At 52.7% G+C, this 25,988-nt stretch overlaps 1 protein-coding gene and 1 non-coding gene across 14 annotated transcripts in view; one reads left to right on the forward strand and one right to left on the reverse strand.

The window, feature by feature from the left end:
- sulf1 (sulfatase 1) overlaps positions 1-25,988 on the reverse strand; it is an 821,278-nt gene that overhangs the window by 191,816 nt on the left and 603,474 nt on the right. The window lies entirely within an intron of this gene.
- On the forward strand, positions 21,387-21,459 carry trnak-cuu (transfer RNA lysine (anticodon CUU)). Its single transcript has one exon. It is a non-coding gene; the product is annotated as a tRNA-Lys (tRNA).

Consider the following 25,988-nt stretch of genomic DNA (forward strand, 5'->3'; position numbering starts at 1 on the left):
AATACGACGAATTTTCCGAACCCGACCTCATTAATCTTGCAACCCAGTATTTGATGCGGACTTCAGTGGCGGGACAGGCCTGGGTGGTTCCCCACGGTAGGCTATTGCAGAAAATACGGAGGCTGGGGATTGAGGGTGATTTAGAGATGTGGATCAGAAATTGGCTAGCTGAAAGAAGACAGAGGGTGGTGGTTGACGGGAAATGTTCAGAATGGAGTTCAGTCACAAGTGGAGTACCACAAGGATCTGTTCTGGGGTCGTTGCTGTTTGTCATTTTTATCAATGACCTAGAGGAAGGCGCAGAAGGGTGGGTGAGTAAATTTGCAGACGATACTAAAGTCGGTGGTGTTGTCGATAGTGTGGAAGGATGTAGCAGGTTACAGAGGGATATTGATAAGCTGCAGAGCTGGGCTGAGAGGTGGCAAATGGAGTTTAATGTAGAGAAGTGTGAGGTGATTCACTTTGGAAGGAATAACAGGAATGCGGAATATTTGGCTAATGGTAAAGTTCTTGAAAGTGTGGATGAGCAGAGGGATCTAGGTGTCCATGTACATAGATCCCTGAAAGTTGCCACCCAGGTTGATAGGGTTGTGAAGAAGGCCTATGGAGTGTTGGCCTTCATTGGTAGAGGGATTGAGTTCCGGAGTCAGGAGGTCATGTTGCAGCTGTACAGAACTCTGGTACGGCCGCATTTGGAGTATTGCGTACAGTTCTGGTCACCGCATTATAGGAAGGACGTGGAGGCTTTGGAGCGGGTGCAGAGGAGATTTACCAGGATGTTGCCTGGTATGGAGGGAAAATCTTATGAGGAAAGGCTGATGGACTTGAGGTTGTTTTCGTTAAGAGGAGACTTAATAGAGGCATACAAAATGATCAGGGGGTTGGATAGGGTGGACAGTGAGAGCCTTCTCCCGCGGATGGAAATGGCTGGCACGAGGGGACATAGCTTTAAACTGAGGGGTAATAGATATAGAACAGAGGTCAGAGGTAGGTTCTTTACGCAAAGAGTAGTGAGGCCGTGGAATGCCCTACCTGCTACAGTAGTGAACTCGCCAACATTGAGGGCATTTAAAAGTTTATTGGATAAACATATGGATGATAATGGCATAGTGTAGGTTAGATGGCTTTTGTTTCGGTGCAACATCGTGGGCCGAAGGGCCTGTACTGCGCTGTATTGTTCTATGTTCTATGTTCTATAACCTGCCATATACCTGGAGGAACTTCTTCACCCAAAGGGTTGTAAATCTATGGAATTCCTTGCCCAGTGAAGCAGTAGAGGCTCCTTCATTAAATGTTTTTAAGATAAAGATAGATAGTTTTTTGAAGAATAAAGGGATTAAGGGTTATGGTGTTCGGGCCGGAAAGTGGAGCTGAGTCCACAAAAGATCAGCCATGATATAATTGAATGGCGGAGCAGGCTCGAGGGGCCAGATGGCCTACTCCTGCTCCTAGTTCTTATGTTCATATGTTCTTATATCGAGTGCCATGTTTAAAAGGAAGTTGGCATCCCCCTATCATCAGCGTTTGCATAGATGTCAGGAAGAGTAGATAAGGGTCAAGCCCCTAAGTTTAATGATACCTCGCCGGGTGTCCTCCTTGGCCATGTCGAGGTTGGTGGGGGGGGGGGGCATCCTATTCCCAACAGATGGGTAGAACAGGCCTAGCAGGGAGACAAACAGGCATGGGTGCAGGCGGCTGGTGCTGTTAGTGCTAAGAGGGTGCAGAGAAGATCAGCAGCCCAGTTCCAAAAGAGGATGAAAGGCCTCCCGTTTCCCTCCACAAGTCCCGAAAGACATGCTTGTTAGGTGAATTGGACATTTTGGATTCTCCCTCAGTGTACCCGAACAGGCGCCAGAGTGTGGCGACTAGGGGATTTCCACAGTAACTTCATTGCCGTGTTAATGTAAGCCTACTTGTGACACTAATAAAGATTATGATAATTCGCTCCACCAGGATAAGTCACATCCACAATTGTACAATCCACACAGATTGCGAAATGTCAGGCTCCAAGGACCAGTGGCAATGGCATATTCTGCCTCACAGAACCACTTCAGCGCATCACCGCTGCGGTGGAGTGACCAATGTGCCCCCTTCACCCTTCTACAGGCATGGGACAGTGTTGGGGGGCCGCCATTGGCGCTGTGGGAAGGAGCAGCCTTCATGTCACTTGCATGTATGAGCCTTCTCCTCCTATATGGGTGTGCTCTGGAGGCAGCTCCATAACCGCTGCCAATTCGCCCCAGTGATGATGTGCTACACAGAAGTGGGTTATCTTACAAAGGGGGAATGAGGAATGATCTGAAATGCAATGATTCAACCTATGTATCATGCAACCCCTCTCAAACCCCTCTTTGATCCGAATCTCAGGAACATAGGGAGTTAGAAAAGACTGGGGGGGGGGTGTCCACCATGTTACAAGCTTCTCACCGGATATGAGGAAAGGGCCTTGGAGCTCAAGGGAATCGAGTGGGACTGAACTGGTGGAAGTGCAGAGCTTCGTTATACACCTGGTAAGGATGCTCCCACTGAATTGGGTCAAATGTGCCTCCACCTCCATCTTGGAGGCAGCTGTTGCTGCCATTGCACTATCCCTTCTCACTTGCAGTTGTGACTAGGAGCAACCAAGGCCAGAGGAGGGAGAGCAGGAGGACCCCTGCTCCAATCCCAGCCTCAGCACCAGCATAGGAAGGAGCCAGGAGCAGTGGAAGAGGAAGACTGAACCCAGTAAGGCATCACAGCGCTCACTTACACTCTCCACCAGGTACACACACCGCGCGCGGTGGGTATTAGTGATAGTTCAGATAGGGTCACGCAATCTGGTGGCACGGACATGTATTCGCAACAGAAGGGGGCAAGTTCAGCCAAGCTCTCAGAGGACAGCAGGGAAAGTGGCAGCTGTGAGGCCCCAGTCTGATGATAGAGCCTTTGGAATCGGCCTTCCAACTAATGATGGAAAGTCAGCAAGGGGTTCAGCGACAGCATATGTGTATGTTGGATGCCATCAACAAAGGGGTACATGAGTCGGAGAAGTCCGTCCGCCAGCTCTTTGAAGTGGTCCACAGTTGTGCGCACGTTGATGTCTCCATGGGGAGGGTGACGGACACCAGCAGAATGCAGAGATGCACGCAGACCTGCATTCCATCGCTGTTGTCAAGGGTGAGTTCATGGAATGGCAACGCAAAAGATTAACAGGGCACTTTAACATCCCTCCAGGTGCCCCTTCCCCTCAAGGAGTCAGGCCTGGGCCTTTGGGCGCCCAAAGGGAGGAGGAACAGCAGCTGGAACTGCCTGGGTCATCCACCCAGAACTCTCAGAGGTTGTCCGCTCATTCCGAGTCCTGTCAGCCTGTGATGCTTTCAACCTCAACCTCCACCACCGCAGAGGGTGCAGCTGACCCACCGGTGGGAAGCTAAAGTCAGTCAGGGCCCTCCAGGCCTCGGCTCTCCACAGCCATCAACGGCAACCGGGCCGACAACTGGACAGGTTGCTGCCACTCCTGCTGCAGATGCCGCAGCAGCACTTACAATAAACAGTAGACCTAGGAAAATAAAGAAATTTTGCACACAAATGGTTGTACACATGAGCACTGTCAATACGTGATATGTAAATATATTCACACTTGCACTAAATAATGTCTAGCATTGTCTTTCAGCCTCATTATATCAGTTTTGTGAGGCCTCCCCCATCCCCAGTTCATCTGCATACACCCACACCACGAGTGATTGTGGATGGTGAAGTGTCTGAGCAAGTCCTTTCACAGACTCATGCACACTCTTCCCCTGCCCACGCAAAGCCTCCATCCATCACATTCCTCTCACTGTCATGAGCTTTTCCAACGCTGCCTGCTGGGGCTCTGACCAGTGTCTCAGCCCACCCACTGCCTGCAGCAAACAAACAAAGAACAAAGAACAAAGAAACGTACAGCACAGGAACAGGCCCTTCGGCCCTCCAAGCCCGTGCCGACCATGCTGCCCGACTAAACTACAATCTTCTACACTTCCTGGGTCCGTATCCCTCTATTCCCATCCTATTCATGTATTTGTCAAGATGCCCCTTAAATGTCACTATCGTCCCTGCTTCCACCACCTCCTCCGGTAGCGAGTTCCAGGCACCCACTACCCTCTGCGTAAAAAACTTGCCTCGTACATCTACTCTAAACCTTGCCCCTCTCACCTTAAACCTATTACCCCTCACCTTAAACCTTGCCCCTCTCACCTTAAACCACTCGTGACTGTCCAACACATGGGCTGAGGTTACTTTCGGTTTTAGTGACGCACAGCTCGGATTGCTTCTATCTGACAATGCCCCTCCACACCGCCTCCCACATCCACCCTCACTCCCCTAACCCCAGCATCCTCCTGCAGTCCATCCTCTCCATCTATCTCACCGTTGTCCCCCTCAAACCTCACGCTCCAATCCTCCAACCTACAGCATCTCCTCCTCCTATCCCTCCCCTTCAGCATAAGACCATAAGAGATAGGAGCAGAATTAGGCCATTCAGCCCATCGAGTCTGCTCCACCATTCAATCATGACTGATATTTTTCTCATCCCCCATCTTCCAGGTCTTCACCCTCCATTGACATTGTCCCTCACTCCATCCTCCCCATCCAGTTCCACATCCTCTTGGACCCTGACCCCAGTTCTCCCTGACCCTATCCTTTTCCACTCTGCCTTCAGTATTCCTAACTCCTTCCCACACCTCTTCCCCAATCCCTACTCCTCTAGTGCTCCCTCCCTTACTCATCCACCTTCATTGCAACCTCTACCTCTAGTCTTGCATCATCCCTAACCCATTAGTCTCCCCCCATGCATTCACTATTCCCTCACCCCTACCTCTTTGCTACACTTTCCCCCACGGCCCAATCTCTCCGTCACCACCCTGCCCTACGTCTGAACACTCTGAACCATCCACAATTCTCCCCAACCTCTTCCTCCCTCCACAACTCTTCCCCACTCCGAACCCTTTTCTCCATGACTCCCGACTCCCTCTGCCCCTCCGGACTCCCTCCCTCAGTTCTTTCTCACCAATGGTACCTTGCCCCATATCATCTTCCATCACCCGCCTTCTCTTCCCCCCACCCGGATGCCCTTGAACCTCCACGTTCCCTCCCCCATCCCACACGCACGCCCCCTGCAGTCTTTGTCCCCTCACTCCTAGCCTCACCCCGCCACCCTGAGACCGCCCCTCCCTTCTCTCCGCATACCTACCTGGGGTGGCAAGAAACCTGACTTTCCGGAGCATGTCGGAGAATTCAGTGAAGACCATGGAAGATGCTGGGAGCACAGAGGTTGCTGTGTAGGGTATCCCCCTGAGAGCTGCATCATGTTGGCATGGGGGGGTGGGTGAGAGGATCCTCCCGTCGGGCCTTCATAGGATTAACAGGATGCAAATGAGGTTCACTCCAACCTCTGGTGGGCTATCCACAATAGAAGGCACCAATGATATAAATTCATGCCTGTGTGAAAGGGTTTCTGGGCCTCCTGCCATAAACTGGTGGGGGTTTGAGAGAATTCCACCCTTAGGGCCAAACCTTTAACGCTATGCTTGGATTTAAAATGACATCCTGAGTGTGAGCTGCACTGGATGTTACTTTTAGTCAATCAATAGTGTAGGTTCTTGGAGTGTGCGCCAGAAGCATGCAAAATAGGCAGATTCTGTTATTGATTACATCAATCAGGGTATAATGCTGATTTGACTTTGACAGTGCCACTTTCAACCTCAACGCTCAATTAACATCCTCCCTTCGCCCTCCACAGCTGAATGCACATTCAGTAGCATAAAGTATCCCCCATCAATGCCAGTTAAAGGGATCTTCAACTGCTTTCTGGTTAATTGATGATTGGTTTCTACATTGCTGAGTTAGGAGTGAAAAGTTGCACATTTGTACTGCTGCTTAAAGTTAATCATGTGCAGGCATTTGGGTGGTTTGAGCGAATGCCTGTGATTCCCACATTAAGGATACTGGACGGACAATTTGGTTCCAATCATGCGTGCTGTTGTTTCTATCCACCTTGGCTGGCGGAAGAAGAATGAGCTGAGGAAACACAGAAGAGGATAGGTGTGGTGAATGCATTATGGCAGCCATTCACCACTGTATTGCATTGTACTATGTTGTTGCCCTTGTGGGCTCCACCTATGGACCATTGTATTGTATTACACCGCATTGTATCATGCTGGTGCCCTTGTGGGCTCTGCCCCCTTGGGGGAGGTATATAGAGCTGCTGCCCTGCAGGCGGCTCTCAGTGCAGAGCAGTCGCAGGCAGGCACAGTTCTAGCTGATTAAAACCACTGTTCACTTCAACTCTCCGTCTCGTGTGAATTGATGGTCGCATCAATTTAATCAGCTACATCGCGATGGAAGCAGCCCTCAAACCTGACCGACTGGAACTCGACCCACAGGCCGCTGAAGACAAAGGGATTTTTTTCACACTGGCTCCGCTGTTTTGAGGCCTACCTCGCCGCCTCCTCCTCGCCATCCATCACCGACGAACAGAAGCTGAGCCTCCTCCACGCCCGGGTGAGCCATCGAATCTCCTTGCAAATCGAGGAAGCGACCACATACACAGACACGGTCGCGATCCTGAAGCGGCAATACGTGAGGCCGGTGAAGGAATTGTCCCCACCTCATCTCCTCACCACTCGCCGCCAATGCCCCAGGGAATCGCTGGAGGAGTACCTACGCGACCTGAAAGTACTCGCGCGAAGCTGCAACTACGAGGCCGTCACGGCCTCACAACACATGGAACTCGCCATCCGGGACGTCTATGTGGCTGGAGTCCGGTCCAACTACGTCAGACAGCGCCTGCTCGAGAAGGGCGCCCTCGACCTAGAAGAGACGGTAAAACTAGCCACCTCCTTAGAAGTAGCGTTTCAGAGCCTCAATGCTTTCCCCTCCGACCACGCGACCTCCTCGTGGACACCCGACCAGAGAGTATCCCAGGCCTGTGCCGCGCGGCTGCCCGCCCAACCCGGGGGGCTACCCTGCTATTTCTGCGGCCAGCACCATCACCCCAGGCAGCGTTGCCCGGCTCGGAACGCGACCTGTAGCAACGGCGGCAAGAAAGGACACTTTGCCAAAGTTTGCCTGGCCAGGTCCAAGTCCTCCAAATCACAGGCCCGACACTCAGACTCACAGGCCCGCAGGCCCCGCAGCGTGGCTGTGTGCCGGCCGGCTCCGCCCCCTTCGGACGCGTCATCCGCCTCGTGTTGTCCATGGGGGCAGCCATCTTCGACTCTACACAACACGTGCAACTCATGGGGGTCGCCATCTTGGCCGCCGTCCCACACGCGGCCCGCCATGGGCGACTCATGGGGGCAGCCATCTTCATTGCCGCCTGACACTTGCGACCGACAAGGGCTGCCATCTGGGCCGCCATCTTCAACGCCGCCCGACACGTGCGACCGATGGGGGCGGCCATCTTGGGACCATCCCACCACCTCCGACCACGCCGGCTACCTGCAACTCGGCGCGGTCACCCTCGACCAGTCACGCCCAAAGTACCTCAGGAACTCCATGATGACTGTCCGGGTCAATGGGCATGAATCGCCCTGCCTGTTTGACTCCAGGAGCACAGAGAGCTTCGTACACCCAGACATGGTAAGGCGCTGTTCTCTCCAAATCTCCCCCGTATCTCAAACAATCTCCCTCGCTTCCGGATCGCATTCAGTGCAGATCCGGGGGTACTGTGTTGCGAACCTCGCAATACAGGGCGCTGAGTACGCAATTTAAAAAAAAAAAATTCTCTCCCCCCCCCCGCTCTCACTGTGTTCCCGCTTTCTTCTCCCCCACTCCCACTGTGTTCCCGCTCTCCCCCCCACTCCCGCTGTGTTCCCGCTCTCTTCCCCCCCCGCTCCCGCTGTGTTCCCACTCTCTTTCCCCCACTCCCGCTGTGTTCCCACTCTCTTTCCCCCCACTCCCGCTGTGTTCCCACTCTCCCCCCCTCCACTCCCGCTGTGTTCCCGCTCTCTTCCCTCCACTCCTGCTGTGTTCTCACTCTCTTTCCCCCACTCCTGCTGTGTTCCCACTCTCTCCCCTGACTCCCGCTGTGTTCCCGCTCTCTTCCCCCCACTGCCGCTGTGTTCCTGCTCTCCCCCCCCCACTCCCGCTGTGTTCCCACTCTCTTTCCCCCCACTCCCGCTGTGTTCCCACTCTCCCCCTCCGCTCTTGCTGTATTCCCGCTCTCTTCCCCCCCACTCATGCTGTGTTCCCGCTCTCTTTCCCCCCACTCCCGCTGTGTACCCGCTCTCTCCCCCCCCCACTCCCGCTGTATTCTCACTCTCTCCCCCCCACTCCCGCTGTATTCCCGCTCTCTCCCCCCCCCACCCGCTCCCGCTGTAATTCCCTCTCTCTCCCCCCCCCACTCCCGCTGTGTTCCCGCTCTCTTCCCCACCCCCGCTCCCGCTGTGGTCCCGCTCTCCCCCCCGCTCCCGCTCTCTTCCCCCCTGCTCCTGCGGTGTTCCCGCTCTCTTTCCCCCCCACTCCCGCTGGATTCCGGCTCTTCCCCCCTCCCGCTCCCGCTGTGGTCCCACTCTCCCCCGCTCCTGCTGTATTCCCGCTCTCTTCCCCCCCACTCCCGCTGTGTTCCCGCTCTCTTTCCCCCCCACTCCCGCAGTGTACCCGCTCTCTCTCCCCCACTCCCGTTGTATTCCCCCCTCTACCCCCCACTCCCGCTGTATTCCCGCTGTCTCCCCCCCCACTCCCGCTTTGTTCCTGCTCGCTCACCCCCCACTCCCACTGCGTTCCCGCTCTCTCCCCCCACTCCCGCTGCACTCCCGCTCTCTCCCCCCCGCCCCTGCACCCGCTGTGGTCACGCTCCCGCTGTATCCCTCTCTCTCCCCCCCCGCTCCCGCTGCGTTCCCGCTCTCTCCCCCCCCACTCCCGCTGCGTTCCCGCTCTCTCCCCCCCACTCCCACTCTCTCCCCCCCACTCCCGATGCGATCCCACTCTCTCTTCCCCCCCACTCCCGCTGTGTTCCCGCACTCTTCCCCACCCCACTCCCGCTGTGTTCCCGCTCTCCCCCCGCTCCTGCTGTATTCCCGCTCTTTAGGGAATCCCCTGTTTAGCACAGGGCTAAATCGCTGGCTTTGAATGCAGATCGAGGCAGGCCAGCAGCACGGTTCAATACCCGTAACAGCCTTCCTGAACAGGCGCCGGAATGTGGCGACTAGGGGCTTTTCACAGTAACTTCATTTGAAGCCTACTTGTGACAATAAGCGATTTTCATATCATTTCATTTCACTTCTGAAAAGAAAGACATGTTGACAAAGCTTTACATCTGGGGCACCGGATATTCGGCGGGGGCGGGAGCCGCGCCGGTTGGCGGGCCCCCTCCCCCGCGATTCTCCGGCCCGGATGGGCCAAAGTCCCGCCGCTAAAATGCGTGTCCCGCCGGCGTAGATTAAACCACCTACCTTACCATCGGGACAAGGCGGCACGGGCGGGCTCCGGGGTCCTGGGGGGGCGCGGGGCGATCTGGCCCCGGGGGATGCCCCCACGGTGGCCTGGCCCGCGATCGGGGCCCACCGATCCGCGGGCGGGCCTGTGCCGTGGGGGCACTCTTTCCCTTCCGCCTTCGCCACGGTCTCCACCATGGCGGAGGCGGAAGAGACTCCCTCCACTGCGCATGCGCCGGAATGCCGTCAGCGGCCGCTAAAGCTCCCGCGCATGTGCCGCCCGGAGATGCCATTTCCGCGCCAGCTGGCGGGGCACCAAAGGCCTTTTCCGCCAGCTGGCGGTGCGGAAATTCGTCCGGCACGGGCCTGGCCACTTAAGGTTGGGGCTCGGCCCCCAAAGATGCGGAGCATTCCGCACCTTTGGGGCGGCGTGATGCCCGACTGATTTGCGCCGTTTTGGGCGCCAGTCGGCGGACATCGCGCGATACCGGAGAATTTCGCCCCTGATCACATCAGGACGAATGGCAAATTTCAAACTCCAAGTATGCAAATTTTAAACTATATGTACTCCCCGATCTCTGCGCCCCTCTCCTGTTGGGACTGGACTTCCAGTGCAACCTCAGGATCCTGACCCTGAAGTTCGGCGGGCCGCTACCCCCCCTCACCGTATGTAGCCTCGCGACCTTGAAGGTCGACCCTCCCCCGCTCTTCGCGGACCTCACCGCCGACTGTAAACCCGTCGCCACCAGGAGCAGGCGGTACAGTATCCAGGACAGGACTTTTATCAAGTCCGCGGTCCAGCGGCTCTTGCGGGAAGGGATCATCGAGGCCAGTAATAGCCCCTGGAGAGCCCACACAACTGACTAACCATCCTCGGCTATGTCATGGAAAACGGAGTCCTAGGTCCCGACCCCGACCGTATGCGCCCCCTCCTTCAACTCCCCCTCCCCCACTGCCCCAAGGTCCTAAAAAGATGCCTCGGGTTCTTTTCCTATTACGCCCAGTGGGTCCCCAACTATGCGGACAAAGCCCGCCCACTAATCAAAGCTACCATCTTCTCTCTGGCGGCTGAGGCCCACCAGGCCTTCAGCTTGCCAAAGCCGCGATGCGCACGGTGGACGAGTCCATCTCCTTCCAGGTGGAGAGCGACGCGTCAGAGGTCACCCTCGCCGCTACCCTTAATCAGGCGGGCAGGCCTGTAGCCTTTTTCTCCCGTACCCTCAACGCCTCTGAGATTCGACACTCCTCAGTCGAAAAAGAAGCTCAAGCCATTGTGGAAGCTGTACGGCATTGGAGGCGCTACTTCGTTAGTAGGAGGTTGACCCTCGTCACCGACCAACGGTCGGTAGCCTTCATGTTCAACAACACACAGCGGGGCAAGATCAAGAACAATAAAATCTTGAGGTGGAGAATCGAACTCTCCAACTATAATTACGATATCGTGTATCGTCCTGGAAAGCTCAATGAGCCCCCAGATGCCCTGTCCCGTGGCACATGCGCCAGCGCGCAAGATGACCGACTCCGGGCCATCCACAACGACCTCTGCCACCCGGGGGGTCACCTGGCTTCTCAACTATATCAAGGCCCGCAACCTGCCCTACTCCACCGAGAAGGTCAGGGCCATGACCAAGGACTGCCAAATCTGCGCGGAGTGTAAGCCGCACTTCTATCGTCCAGACAGGGCTCACCTGGTGAAGGCATCCCGGCCCTTTGAGCGCCTCAGTATCGACTTCAAAGGGCCCTTCCCCTCTACCAACCGCAACCCGTATTTTCTCAATGTCGTTGACGAGTACTCCCGCTTCCCCTTTGCAATCCCCTGCCCGACATGACCGCGGCCACCATCATTAAGGCCCTGCATAGTATCTTCAACTTGTTCGGTTTCCCCACTTACGTCCACAGTGACCGGGGCTCCTCGTTTATGAGCGACGAACTGTGTCAGTACCTGCTCGGTAAGGGCATCGCCTCGAGCAGGACTACCAGTTACAACCCCCTGGCTGACGACACCGGGGCCCGTACTCCTCCGAAAACACGTGAGGAGCCATAGGTCCAACCTCCTGGTCGAGAGGGTCCAGCTCCTTCATGCCAACCCCCAGTATGCCTACGTAGCGCACCACGACGGCCGACAAGATACAGTCTCCCTCTGGGACCTGGCACCCGCAGGATCCCCTATGACCTACCACCCCCAACCTACACCAAACAGCACCCCTGCCCCTACATGGCCTCCACCCCCCCCTGCTGCATCCCCTCCCCAAGCGCTGACCTACAGGGATGAAGCTCCAGAAGACACGCTCCCGGAGTCCACACCCATTCCCGCACCGACGAGTTCAACACCCGTGCCCGCACCGGCGAATTCAACACCCGTGCCCGCAGCGAAACCAGAGCTCAGGCGATCACAGAGCACGATCAGGGCGCCGGACAGACTCAACCTGTGAGCCACTTCACCACCGCTGGACTTCAATTTTTTAACAGGGGGTGAATGTATTATGGCAGTCATTCACCACTGTATTGCATTGTACTATGTTGTTGCCCTTCTGAGCTCCACCTATGGGCCATTGTATTGTATTACACCGCATTGAATCATGTTGGTGCCCTTGCGGGCTCCGCCCCCTTGGGGAGGTATATAGGTCTGCTGCCCTGCAGGCGGCTCTCAGTGCAGAGCAGTCACAAGCAGGCACAGTTCTAGCTGATTAAAACCACTGTTCACTTCAACTCTCCGTCTCGTGTGAATTGATGGTTGCATCAATAGGTTTCTTGAAGCGGGCAGAAGGGCTCTCAGCAGCAGGATACATTTAGTCAGTGTCTGCCATATTTGTTTCACTAAGAAAATGCTCATTGAAGTTGGCAACCTGTTGCAGTCGGACCTACAGCCTCAAGAGCATAATATGTGCTACAGACACTGGAAATCCAAAATAAAACAAAAATGATGGAAACACTCAGAAGATTGGGCAGAATCTGCAGAAAGAGAAACAGAGGTTGGAATGGGAGGGTCCCCGGCAATACAAGCTAATCCCATTGGTCATCCTGATGCTGCACCATCGTGGCTGAGGTCAAAGCACGACTATAGAGTTTGTTCATTTGCATTCTGTAAAAGATGGGTTCCAAACTCTGCAGAAAGTCAGAGGCAAGATTGGCCCGAGATTTTGTTCCTTGACAGTGATCACAAGTTTTCTGGCAGGCAAGCCAATACACCAAGCATCTCTGTATCATATCTATCAGCCTTGTTCTGTACAACGACCCATCAAAATTCTCATCTGAATCCTTGACAGCAGAGCTCGAATCCGACCTATGTTCTAGTGAGCTGCCATCTGGGCTACCCTTCGCTGCCTGTTCTGTCTGCAGGTCTGCTATTCAGCACATGCTTCTCCCTACCCTCCCTACCTGAGCTGGTAGCTGCAAGTGTGGGAGTGAGCGGCTGCCTTTCTTCATCAATACTGACTTCTTGCTCTATCGTTTGTTGTGCTTCCAACACTGCCTGGCCAGGTTACAGTTCTTGGGTATCTGAAAGGAGAAAGGGACAAGGGTAGGTTTGTGGTGAGCGGAAGGAGAGGTGGGCATGCAAGCGGGGAAATACTTCCACAATGCGCAGCTTGTAAATCTAAAGGCCTTGCGGGATGTGAAAAATAGGAATAAGCATCAGCAACACCAATGCTTCCACTCGTGCAAGGTCATTGAACCTTATCTGGCACTATGTTCAGGTCCTTGGGACTAAACTGTTGGCATTAACTACAATTGCTATCTCTTCACACTGCCTTTGCAGTGTCCATCTGGAGGACCTCCTAGTTCCCTGTGGACAGAAGATCTCTCTCCTCTTTTCCACTTCCTCCACCAGCTGTTGTTTTGGGAGAGACGTGGAGCATTCTCTCCACCACATTGTGCCCTTTTTCAATGTTCTTCTGCTCAGATACGTTTCCCAAGACAGTGACAGCACCTGCTCCAGTCAATCTGCATCTCTACTTTACGAGGTTCAAGTTGGCTTTAAGTAGTATAGACAAGTTTTAAGTGGCCTTAGCCTCCCCCACCCACTCAGGTGTCTGATCAGTCGACAGTGCGCTTATGCGGCTGCACGTTATGGTCATAGTCATAAGCAGGTGGCATAACATCTGTGTTCTGCCTGCATCAGAATGAACTGCTGCAGTTTAATCACACTTCGTAGTTCCTGTGCTCGCTTTCAGGACTTATCGAGTTTCACAGTAAATCTGTTTTACTGAATGGACAGACACCAGGGAGAACTCTGATGTATATTTTGTCTAAGTAGCTGATGCCAGTACTCTTCTGACCCAAAAGCACCTGTGAAGCAACTCCAAATATTACACTTCATTTAATATAAAACCGTTTCTGAAAATCTTTTTTTTACTCAATACAAGTTAGTGTTTTGCGCGTAGTTGTTCTTCTTGGGAACGATCTCCTCTCAGCACTTTTACGATTTTGCCAGAAATAGCAAACATAGGAAATCGTTCGTTAGATATGCAATTCCACTAACACTAAGTAACCCCTTTGAATTTAGATTCATTGTAAAACATGAGCTTGCAACCTTGGCCAGTTCGTTGTGTGTGGCATTTCTTTATGAATAACAAACAGTCTCTCTGGGAATCTTTACTTTACCATAATAAGAAAGAAGGATGTGAAAAGTAAACCAAGTCTTTTCAGAGTCACCCATGGTTCTGTGTAAATCTGAAAGACATTCAGATTTCAGCAGCAACTTCAGACTGTTTTACCATCTGCATAGGCAGACAGTCCAAACTAATCGCAAAGGCAATTTATTCATCTTTTCCCAGGCGACTCAAACCTTTTGCAGGCTTTTATTTGTGACTATAGGCCCGTTTACACTGAGAAGAGTCTGCCAGCATGAAAGCTCTGTTAACACTCTACAGAAAATACTTCCATGTATAATGTCTTTTGAATTGTTAACGCTGGTATAAACACATATAAGAAGCACGTTTGCTTGGAGCAGTCAGAAGGTAGTTTTGAGGCATTGCAAAGAATTCCTTGCCTGTCCCAGAAATCCATACTTTAAATACAGGGGCTCAGAATGGTGCGCCTTTACTTCCAAATTGATGTCCAATATGGTTGCTAATGATTATACCTGCACAGAGTAATCCCAGGACAAGATGTTTCAACAATTCAATGCAGGTAAACTGAGGTCAATAATACAAATATGGCAGGAGTTCATCAGCATGTGATTCCAGTTGTGATCTATTATACATATGCTTGAAAACAAATTGAAAAAAAAATCTGCTTTGGATCCAGTTTGGAACTGTAATCATCGTGTATTCAATTCCTTTGGAATAAATAAGGCATTTTTTGATGGCATTCTGCTGGATGTCTGCTGATGGACTTCAAAGCATGCAGCTGGAAAATTGAGCTCCATTAAATAGTGGTAATGAAAAACATGATTTGTAACATCAAACATACATAGAAAAAACCCAGAAACTAGGAGTAGGAGATTTGGCCCTTCGAGCCTGCTCCGCCATTCAACATGATCATGGCTGATTCTCTATCCCAGCACGATACTCCTGCTCCCCATTCGCTAAAAGTCCTCATGTAAAGAACATAGAGGCTGTAACACACAGTTAACAGAAATTTTCAGCTTTCGAACAGATTTAGGCTGAACAAACCCATGTTAACAAATGCTTTTAATGCAAGATTAAGCACATTATCCACTCCCACTTTGTAGATCAGGGTTTTTCAAAGTGTGGGTCGTGGCCCATTGCTGGGTGTCGGGAGGGTCAGGGAACGATCGATCGTGGCGTTCCGACGTTGTCCCGATCACGGGAGAAGATTCCAAAGGCTGCTACCGGCATTTAAATTGAGAATGGCAGCGGCGACCAACTTTTAAATGAGAATGAAATGAGGCTGTGTGCTGTCTTCCAACCTAAGTGGCAGCAGTTAGCAGGTCACATGCCCTGCACGTACACTTGACAGCAAGCACCCTATATGTGCATGCTTTTAGCTCCAAATCATGGAGCACAGCTTCTTCCATTTTCTACTTGCTGGCAAGCAAGGCAAGAGGACTGTGCAGATCATTTTGTTACAAGGAAGAGACAGCCAGAGACTCAAATAGGCAGTGTAACTAGTGACTAGGATCTCACATCTGAATCTGCTGGAGAGTGCTGTCAAGGAGAATCCATGGCAGGACAGAGCAGTGCCAGTGTTAGCTCTATTCAGAGTTCCAAGGCCTTTGGTTAACAGCCGACAAAAAAAAAACTTAACTTGACAACAAAGCAGTATAAAGATGATTTCTTAAGGTATGGTTTTGTCAATTGTGCCAATGTAAATATGTATGTTGTGTGTTATATGCAGGGAAAATGAGAGAGAGAAGTTTCAAATTTTGAAAGAGAAATGGTGCGTGAAAATTCCTTTGAGGTTGAGACCCCAGAGTCAATTGTTAATTTACAACTGACTCCAAGTAAAAAGACTAAGCTGCTGTTTCTTGACCTGTGACAGCACATTAAAAACATGCCAAAAGCCCATGAGCTGTCAGCATTCTGGAGAAGCATTTCCCATGAGTGTCCAGTGCTGAGTAAAACAAACAATGTTTTGCTGTTGCCTTTCACGATGGCCTACATGTGCGGGTTGGATTTTGCGTTCCCACAGAGATGAAGACCACACAAAGAAATTGGCTGAAGTCGACACATGACACGCGCATTGCCCTCTCCTTCGTGAATCATTCGAGTGAGATTGTGAGAACCAAGCAGGCTCCTCTTTCATATTAAAGGTAAGTGAACGTGGTATATGTCGCGAAGGTTGGCCAGCATGGGCCGCGAAGGTCAGATGGCATGGACCCCAAAGGTCGGCCTGTTGACAAAAATGGGTCTAGGGTAAAAAAGCTTGAAAACCACTGTTGTAGATTATTGGTGAAATCACTCTAGAAAACAATGCATAGCTCCGGTTACCTGACTGATGTATTGGGGAACATTCAGAAAACAGAGAAGGGCAAATTACAATTCTGGATCGTAGGGTTTCAAGTTATCAAGAAACATTCACAGAACTTTGCATTTGTGGTAGTCACCACTGATGTATATATTGTATATATAGGATGTTGATATAGGTGCTTTACGGTAAGGCCCCTGTACTACAGGTACAGGGGTAGAGCCCTGCCTGCTGGTTCCGCCCAGTAGGCAGAGTATAAATATGTGTGCTCCCAGTACAGTAGCCATTTCATCAGCTGCTGTAGGAAGCCACACATCTCAGTGTAATAAAGCCTCAATTACATCCTACTCTCGTCTTTGTGTCATTGATCGCGCATCAATTTATTACACTGAGTTTTTCAGAAGATAGACCTCCGCATCAAGCCGGATCGCCTGCAGCTGCATCCGCATGCAAACAACGCCAAAAAAGGACTTTGAACATTGGCTAGCCTGTTTTGAAGCGTACATCAGGTCTGCGCCAGATAAAATTCCAGAAGCACAGAAGCTCCAGATCCTTTACACGCGGCTGAGCTCCAACGTCTTTCCACTTGTCCAGGACACGCCGACCTTCACAGAGGCTATGGCGCTACTGAAGGAAAACTACGGTCAGCGGACTAACAATTCTACGCCAGGCACCTCCTCTCCACGCGGCGTCAACTTCCCGGTGAGTTGGTGGACGATTTCTGGCGCGCCCTGCTCCCCCTAGTTAGAGACAGTGACTGTCAGGCCGTTTCGGCCACGGAACACTCGAATTTGCGAATGAGAGACGCATTTGTTACGGGCATAGGGTCTGACTACATCCATCAGCACCTCTTAGCGGGGGCCACGCTCGACCTCGCGGCAACCAAAAAACTAGCGTTTCATTTACGGTCGCATCACGCAACATTCAGGCCTATGCCCCCGACCGCCCGGCCCACCTCCCCTGTGCATCATGGACTCCGCAGACGGCCGCCCCATCGTGGACCCCATCAGTGACCGCCCTCAGCCAATCCCACGCATGTGCCGCGCTGCAGCCAACCAACCCCGGGGGGCCCAAATGCTACTTCTGTGGGCAGTCAGACCACCCCCGGCAGTGCTGCCCGGCGCGGAGCGCCCTCTGCAAGGCCTGTGGCAAGAAGGGACATTTCGTTGCAGTGTGCCAGGCCCGCTCAATCACCGCTACTGTCCCGGCACCCCCCACGTGCAGCCAATGGGCGCCGGCATCTTCCCCTCCTAGGACCACGTACGGCCAGTGGAAGCCGCCACCTTGCCCGACTCGCAACACATGCGGCCCGTGGGCGCTGCCATCTTGTTCCTCCCAGGACCAATGGGCGCCACCATCTTGCTTCCCCCACGCCACGTGCAGCCCGTGGGCGCCACCATCTTACCCAACTCAGGACCCATGCCCGTTGGGCACCTCATCCGGCCACAACCGCCAACCACGGTCGCGACCACACAACCTCGCGACTGCTTCAACCAAAGTCAAGGTCAATGGGCTGAGATCTCCTTCCTGCTGGACTCCAGGAGCACTGAGAGCTTCATTCACCCTGATACGGTAAGGCGCTGCTCCCTCGCGGTACACTCCGCTAACCAGAGAATCTCCCTGGCCTCCGGGTCCCACTCCGTGGCGATCCGGGGTACTGCATTGCCACTCTCACTGACCAGGGCGTGGAGTTCAGCGGCCTCCGCCTCTATGTCCTCCCCAACTTCTGCGCTGCCTTGCTACTCGGCCTGGACTTCCAGTGCAACCTCCAGAGCCTAACCTTGAAATTCGGCGGGCCCCTACCACCCCTTACTGTGTGCGGCCTCGCGACCGTTAAGTTCAATCCAACTTGCCTTTTTGCAAACCTAACCCCGGATTGCAAACCCGTCGCCACCAGGAGCAGACAGTACAGCGCCCAGGACAGGACCTTCATCAGGTCTGAAGTCCAGCGGCTGCTTCAGGAAGGCATCATCGAGGCCAGCAACAGCCCCTGGAGACCCCAAGTGGTAGTGGTAAAAACTGGGGAGAAAAACAGGATGGTCGTTGACTACAGCCAGACCATCAATCGGTACACGCAGCTCGATGCGTCCCCCTCCCACGCATATCTGATATGGTCAATCAGATTGCACAGTACCGGGTCTTCTCGACAGTAGACCTGAAATCGGCCTACCACCAGCTACCCATCCGCAAGGCGGACCGCCCATACACTGTGTTCGAGGCAGACGGCCGCCTTTACCACTTTCTTAGAGTTCCCTTCGGCGTCACCAATGGGGTCTCGGTCTTCCAACGGGAGATGGACCGAATGGTTGACCGGTACGGGCTGCGGGCCACTTTCCTGTATCTGGACAACGTCACTATCTGCAGCCACGACCAGCAGGACCATGATGCCACACTTGCCAAATTTCTCCACACCACCACTCTCCTCAACCTCACGTATAACAAGGAGAAGTGCGTGTTCAGCACGAACTGCTTAGCCATCCTCGGCTATGTGGTCCAGAACAGAGTTCTGAGACCCGACCCCGATCGCATGCGCCCCCTCATGGAACTCCCCCTCGCCCACTGCCCCAAGGCCCTCAAACGTTGCCTGGGGTTCTTTTCGTATTACACCCAGTGGGTCCCAAACTATGCGGACAAGGCCCGCCACTCATTCAATCCACCGTTTTTCCTCTGACGGCCGATGCTCACCAGGCCTTCGACCGTATCAAGGCCGACATCGCAAAGTCCGCGATGCACTCGGTCGACGAGACGCTCCCCTTCCAAGTCGAGAGCAATGCATCAGACGTCGCTCTGGCCACCAGCCTCAACCAGGCAGGCAGGCCCGTGGCATTCTTTTCCCGCACCCTCCGTGCCTCTGAAATCTGGCACTCCTCCGTCGAAAAAGAGGCCCAAGCAACTGACCAACGGTCGGTTGCCTTCATGTTTAATAACACACAACGGGGCAAGATCAAAAACGATAAAATCTTGAGGTGGAGGATCGAGCTCTCCACCTACAACTACGAGATTTTGTATCGCCCCGGTAAGTTCAACGAGCCCCCCGATGCCCTATCCCGAGGTACATGTGCCAGTGCACAAGTGGACCGACTCCGGACCCTGCATGACAATCTCTGTCACCCAGGGGTCACACGATTTTACCATTTCATCAAGGCCTGCAACCTGCCCTATTCCATCAAGGAAGTCAGGGCTATCACCAAAGACTGCCAGGTCTGCGCGGAGTGTAAACCGCACTTCTACCAGCCAGACCGTGCATGCCTGGTGAAGGCCACCGCCCCTTTGAACGCCTCAGCGTGGACTTCAAAGGGCCCCTCCCCTCCAACGATCACAACACGTGCTTTCTCAGTGTGGTCGATGAATATTCCCGATTCCCCTTTGCCGTCCCATGCCGCTACATGATGTCTGCCACTGTCATCAAAGCCCTCAACACCATCTTCGCTCTGTTCGGCTTCTCCGCCTACAGCGACCGGGGATCCTCATTCATGAGCGCCAGTACCTGCTCAACAGGGGCATTGCCTTGAGCAGGACGACCAGCTACAACCCCAGGGGAAACGGGCAGGTGGAGCGGGAGAATGGGACCGTCTGGAGGGCAGTCCAGCTGGCCCTACAGTACAGAAATCTCCCGGCCTCCCGCTGGCAGGAGGTCCTCCCCGACGCACTTCACTCCATTCAGTCGCTCCTGTGCACCGCAACTAATTAAACCCACCATGAACGTCTCTTTGCCTTCCCTAAGAAGTCTACGTCCGGGGTTCGCTCCCGACATGGCTGGCAGCCCCAGAACCCGTTCTCCTCCGTAGACACGTTCGACTCCACAAGGCGGACCCGTTGGTTGAGAGGATACAGCTACTTCTCGCCAACCCGTAGTACGCCTACGTAGCGTGCCCGACGGCCACCAAGACAGTCTCCCTCGGGGACCTAGCACCAGCTGGTTCCACAACCCCCCCCCGCCCCGGCGCACCCCACCGCAGCCCCCACTCTGGGACAATCCGTCCTCCCCTTGCTCACACCCGGGGATGAAGAGGATTTCGACACGCTCCGGAATCACCGAAGACCAAGCCGCCGCCGGAGTCGCCACCATCACTGCGGTGCTCTCAATGACAGATCAAGGCACCGGACCGCCTCAATTTGTAATATTATCTGTACTTTTAAAACACAACTTTCTGTATATAATTCTCCACCGCCCACGCCGGACTAATTTCTTAACAGGGGGCGAATGTGGTAGTCACCACTGATGTATATATTGTATGTATAGGATGTTGATATAGGTGCTTTACGGTAAGGCCCCTATACTACAGGTACGGGGGTAGATCCCTGCCTACTGGCTCCGCCCAGTAGGCGGAGTATAAATATGTGTGCTCCCAGTACAGCAGCCATTTTGTCAGCTGCTGTAGGAGGCCACACATCTCAGTGTAATAAAGCCTCGATTACATCCTACTCTCGTCTTTGTGTAATTGATCGTGCATTAGCTTTGAACATCTATCCACAGAAATATGTGTGTAGACTACCTCGAGGCATCTGATTTTTCTTATCCAACTATAACAAATAGTCGGGAGTTTGTACCAGGCTTGAGCTGGCACCGTCAATGACAGTTGTAGTTTTCACATTGATGCTAAAGGTGAGGATAGTTTAGAGGTTGGTCTAGGGCTCTACCATTGGCTCAGTTGTGTAACGGAGCTACTCGGAATGAATATGCTAGCTTCTTGTCTGTATTAAACAAGTTCATCATAACTGAGTCTCAAGAGGAATGCTACAATTTGTCCCATGCTGTTGGGTCAGGAAGGGGAAAATCATCTCTAGTTCCTAGAGTAGGTCGCTATATATTTTTGTTTATTGATGGGTTGCAGGTGTCATTGGCAAGTCCTGCATTTACTGTCCACCCCTAATATCCATTGCCAGGATATTGTTAGGGCAGGCATCCAATGCCTTCAGCCATTAGGGCTGGTTTAGCTCAGTGGGCTAGACAGCTGGTTTGAAATACTGAACAAAGCTAGCAGCGCGGGTTCAATTCCCGTACCAGCTGAGAATTCTGAATTCTCCCCCTGTGTACTCGAACAGGCACTGGAATGTGGTGACTAGGGGCTTTTCATAATCACTTCATACTTGCAACAATAAAAAGATTATTATTTACTGGCCTGGCTAGCTCAATTGGTAGATCATGGGACTCTTAATCCCAGGGTCGTGGGTTTGGGCCCCACGTTGGGCGCTTCCATATAATTAATAGCCGGTTTAGCTCAGTGGGCTAGACAGCTGGTTTGTAATGCAGAACAAGGCCCGCATCGCAGGTTCAATTCCCATACTGGCTTACCCGAACAGGCGCTGAAATGTGGTGACTAGGGGACTTTCACAGTAACTTCATCCTTGTGACAATAAAAGATTATTTCATTTATTATCCCTTGAGAAGTTAATGGTGAGCTGCCTCCTTGAACCACTGCAGGCCCTATGGTGTACCCATTGCTATTTGAGAGGGAGTTCCAAGATTTTGGCCAAGCAAAGATGGAAGAGTGGCAAGACATTTTCAAGTCAGGGTTATGTGTTACTTGGAGAGGAGCTTACAGATGGCAATGCTCCCGTGCGCTGGCTACCCTTGTTATTTTAGGTGGTTATTTTAGGTGGTAGAGGCTTTAGGATTGGAAGATGCTGTCCAAAAAACCTTCACTAATTCCTGCAATGACATTTACAAATGGTAGAGATCAAGCGGGCTGATTTGTTCTGGATGGCGTTGAGCTTCTTGTGTGTGTTTGAACATAGAACATAGAACAATACAGCGCAGTACAGGCCCTTCGGCCCACGATGTTGCACCGAAACAAAAGCCATCTAACCTACACTATGCCATTATCATCCATATGTTTATCCAATAAACTTTTAAATGCCCTCATCTGGAGCTGCACTCATCCATCACACTCCTGACTTGTTGTACCTTCTACTGGACAGGCGTTGGAGGAGGGAGGGAGGGGGTGGGGGGGGGGGGGGGGGTCCAGTTATGTTTAGTATCAATGATCATCCTCAGGATGTTGATGGTGAGGATTCTGCCACGATAATGTCATTGAAAGGATGATGGTTAGATTCTCTTGTCAGAAATAGTCATTGGCTCGCATCTGAGTTACACAAATGCTACTTGCTACTTATCAGCCTAAGCCTAAACATTGGCACAGACTGCTTCATTATCTGAGGGGTTGCAAATAAGGGTTGCAATCATCTGTGAACATTCCCACTTCTTTTTAAAAAAAATCTTTTTATTGCCATTTCTCATATTTATAAACAGCTGTATATATACCCATCACATTTTTCTCACCTGCGCTAATTTCCTTTATTATACAGAGGTATAGTTTGTCCTTCGTTTAGCTGACCCTACGTGCCTTTCATTGCCCTCTGGATAGGTCTATGGTTCCTCCCCCTTCCCTGTTCTCTCCCCCCCCCCCCCCAAAGGCTTCGGCTGTGCTTATCATTTATGTTCCGGACAGAGTGGAATCATCTCTCGTGGTTTCCCTGCCTTCCTTCTGCCTCCCTCCCCCCACCTCCCCCTCCCCGTTCCTCTGTCCCCCCCCCCCCCCCCCCCGTGTTCTTCCCACCCTTCTAGCCTGCTCCCCCCTTCTCTTTGTGCCAGGCGCTCCCTCTCCCCTGAGAAGCGCGCCGCAGCCCTCCTTTCTTCCTGCCCTCCCGTGTTAGCCCCCCTCGCTAACACGGCGGCCTCTCCTCCCAGCACGTGCCCTGTTCTGGTCCTGTTTTACCTTCCTTTTGCTAGCCCTTCTCTTGCCCTCCTGTCTGCCTTTTTCACCCTCATTCACCTTGCTTCGCTCCCCCCCATTGCATTGAGAGGCGGAACGAGCCCAGGAACGAGTCAGCACAGTCCCGCACAGTGCACCAAACACGTGTGTACAGTTCGTGATCTTATTGTCTCTGTTTGCGGTCTTGCCCGCTGCTCTTTGTCCAATTCTTCCTTTCTTTTCCATCCCCGTCGCTTTCATGATGGCCATTGTGGCTGTCCCTCCCCCAGTTTGTTTGCCCTAACGAACTCCTCCACTGCCGCTGGGGTGTTAAAAACAGCTCCTTCCCCTCAAATGTTACCCAGAATTTGGCCAGGAATACCATCCCAAATTTCACATTACTTTTGTAGAGTGCTGATTTGGCACTGTTGAATTCAGCCCTTCTTTTGGCCAGGTCCGCCCCAATGTACTCGTACACCCTTATGGTCTTCCCTTCCCACGTGCTCACTTTCACCTGCCGGGCCCACTTTAGGATTTTCTCCCCTGTCTTGGAACCTGTGCAGCTTCACGATAATCGCTCTGGGTTGCTCCCCGGCTTTGCGCCTGGGTCAGAGCGACCTGTGCGCCCTGTCGATTTCTGGGGGGTTTGGAAACTTCTCCCTTCCCACTAGCTTGCCCAGCACACGTAGCCTTATGGATCTCTGCCCTCCATCCCCTCTGGCAGACGCACTATTTTAACATTCTGCCATCTGGACCTATTTTCCTGGTCCTCCACTTTCCCTCTTAGGTCCCCTGGGTCGTTACCAGCCTTTTCACCTCGGTTTCCTGAGTTACCATCCTGTCCCTCTGGTCCGAGGCGGCCCTCTCCAACTCCTGAATAGTTTTCTCCTGCACCTCCACCTTCCTTTCCAGGCCGTTGATGGTTCGCTGCATTTTTTCTGTTGTCTCCGCCAGCATCTCCTTCATCATTGTGTGGAGCTCCGTCCTGAGTGCCTCCCTCATGGCGTTTATCTCCGTTTTTATCTCCTCCTTTATGGCATTTCTTTCCGTTTTCCGTTTTCAGCACGCTTCTCCATTCCTCCCCCTGTGCGGGGGGGGGGGGGGGGTGGTCGCCGCGTCCTGTTCCTGCTCAGCTCGCCAGCTTTCCCGCTTCCTGATTCGCCTGAACCTCCACTTCGCCCCGTGGGGTCGTCTGCCTGCGCGCCCGCAGCTCCTGCTTTTTTCCTTCGCCTTCGCTGCTATTCCTTCTTACATCTCGCCGTCCCCCCAATTTATTATATGGAGGCATATTTCTGTCTGTGCCTTCCTTTTAAAAACAATTTTTTTTTAATAAAAAGGGATTTTTTATTTTTTGAAATTTTTTTTTCCCCTTTAAAAAAAGTTTTTCTTTTTTTAAAAAAAATTTGCAGGAGAGGAACAAGGAAGGTTGAATCAAAAAATTCTTATTTTGTCCTTGTGATCCTCTCCGTGCTCCGACTTTCAGGCCGTTCCAGAGCGATCCCCACTCCTCCTCCACGTGCAGCTCACCGGGACCAGTCTCTCCTTTTTTTTCTCTCTCCCTCTCCAGCTCCGTGGATTGGAGCCTTGGCGCCTGGGCAGGGCCGAATTCGCGGGGCCTAAGGAATTTTTTTTTGTTGAAAATTCCCCGGGAAAACCCCTCCAAAAAAAGCCGTGATTTTGTGGCTGTGCGGGAGCGTCTTTGCTGCGGCCGCTCCGTTCGCGATCGCCACCGGAAGTCCAACATTCCCACTTCTGACCATATGATGAAGAGAAGCTTATTGATGAAGCAGAACAAAATGATTGGGCCTAGGCCACTCCTGCAGCAATTAAATAAGTCTGGAATTAAAAAGCTGATATCAGTAATGGCAACCATAAAGCTACTGGATTGATCTGGTTTAATTATGTCCTTTGGAGAAGGAAATCTGCCTCCTTATCCTGTCTGGCCTATATTTCACTGTTGCCTCATAACGGTTCTCTGAAATGGCTTCTGTTCTCTGGGGCTAAGATGATTGTGCACCTGTCATCTACCATCTCCCTTTGAAGCAGGTATAACTCCAACAAGTGGAGAGTTTCCCCCTGATTCCAATTCACTTCCAATTGATCAGAGCTCCTTGATGTAATACTGAGTTAAATATTGCCTTGGCTAGAGGCAGCCTAGTTCTGGAGCACAAGTCTTCAGCGCTACTGCCACCATGTTGTTCAGGCAGGCATCCAATGCCTTCAGCCATTTCTTGATAAGACATGGAGTGAATCAAATTGGTTGAAGACTGGCATCAGTGACGGTGGCGATTTGAGGAGGAAGCCAAAATGGATCACCCACTTGGCACTACTGATTGAAGATGATTATGAAGACTTCAGCCATATCTTTCACACTGATACGCTGGACTCCGCCCCCCCCCCCCCCCCCATCATGGGGATATTCATGGCGTCTCCTCCTCCTCATAGTTGTTAAATTGTCTGCCACCATTCACGATTAGATGTGGCAGGATTGTGAAGCTGTGAGTTGAGCCATTGGTCTTGGAACACTTACTTCTAGCTTCAGCATGTTGCCTCTCTGGTTAGCATGTATGTCCTCTTGTAGTGGAGTTTCACCAGGTCAGCATTTCATTTTTTAGGTATATCTGGGCGGGATTCTCCGACCCTCTGTGCCGGAATCACGCCCGGCGCGGGGGCGGAGAATAGCCATTCACACCGGAAAACTGCGCGATGCCGCTTCCGCGATTCTCCGCAGACCCGCCAATCGCACGTGTGCGTGCAGTCGACGCGGCGCCAGTCGGGGGCCGTTGGAACAGGTCCCCGCGCCGATTCTCCGCAGGCGATTGCCCGAACCCCCGCCGGCGTGGTTTACATCTGGTACCACCTGGCGGGAGCTCGGACCCGCGGCTGGGGTAGCAGTCTTGGTCGAGGGCGAGAGGATATCTGACTCCGGGGGGGGGGGGGGGGGGGGGGGGGCCCTCAGCGGTGGCCAGGCCCGCAATCGGGGGCCACCGATCGATGGGCCATCGAGATCTGTGGGGGACCTAACTTC

This window comes from Scyliorhinus torazame, chromosome 11, assembly GCF_047496885.1.
Source record: "Scyliorhinus torazame isolate Kashiwa2021f chromosome 11, sScyTor2.1, whole genome shotgun sequence".
NCBI lineage: Eukaryota > Metazoa > Chordata > Chondrichthyes > Carcharhiniformes > Scyliorhinidae > Scyliorhinus > Scyliorhinus torazame.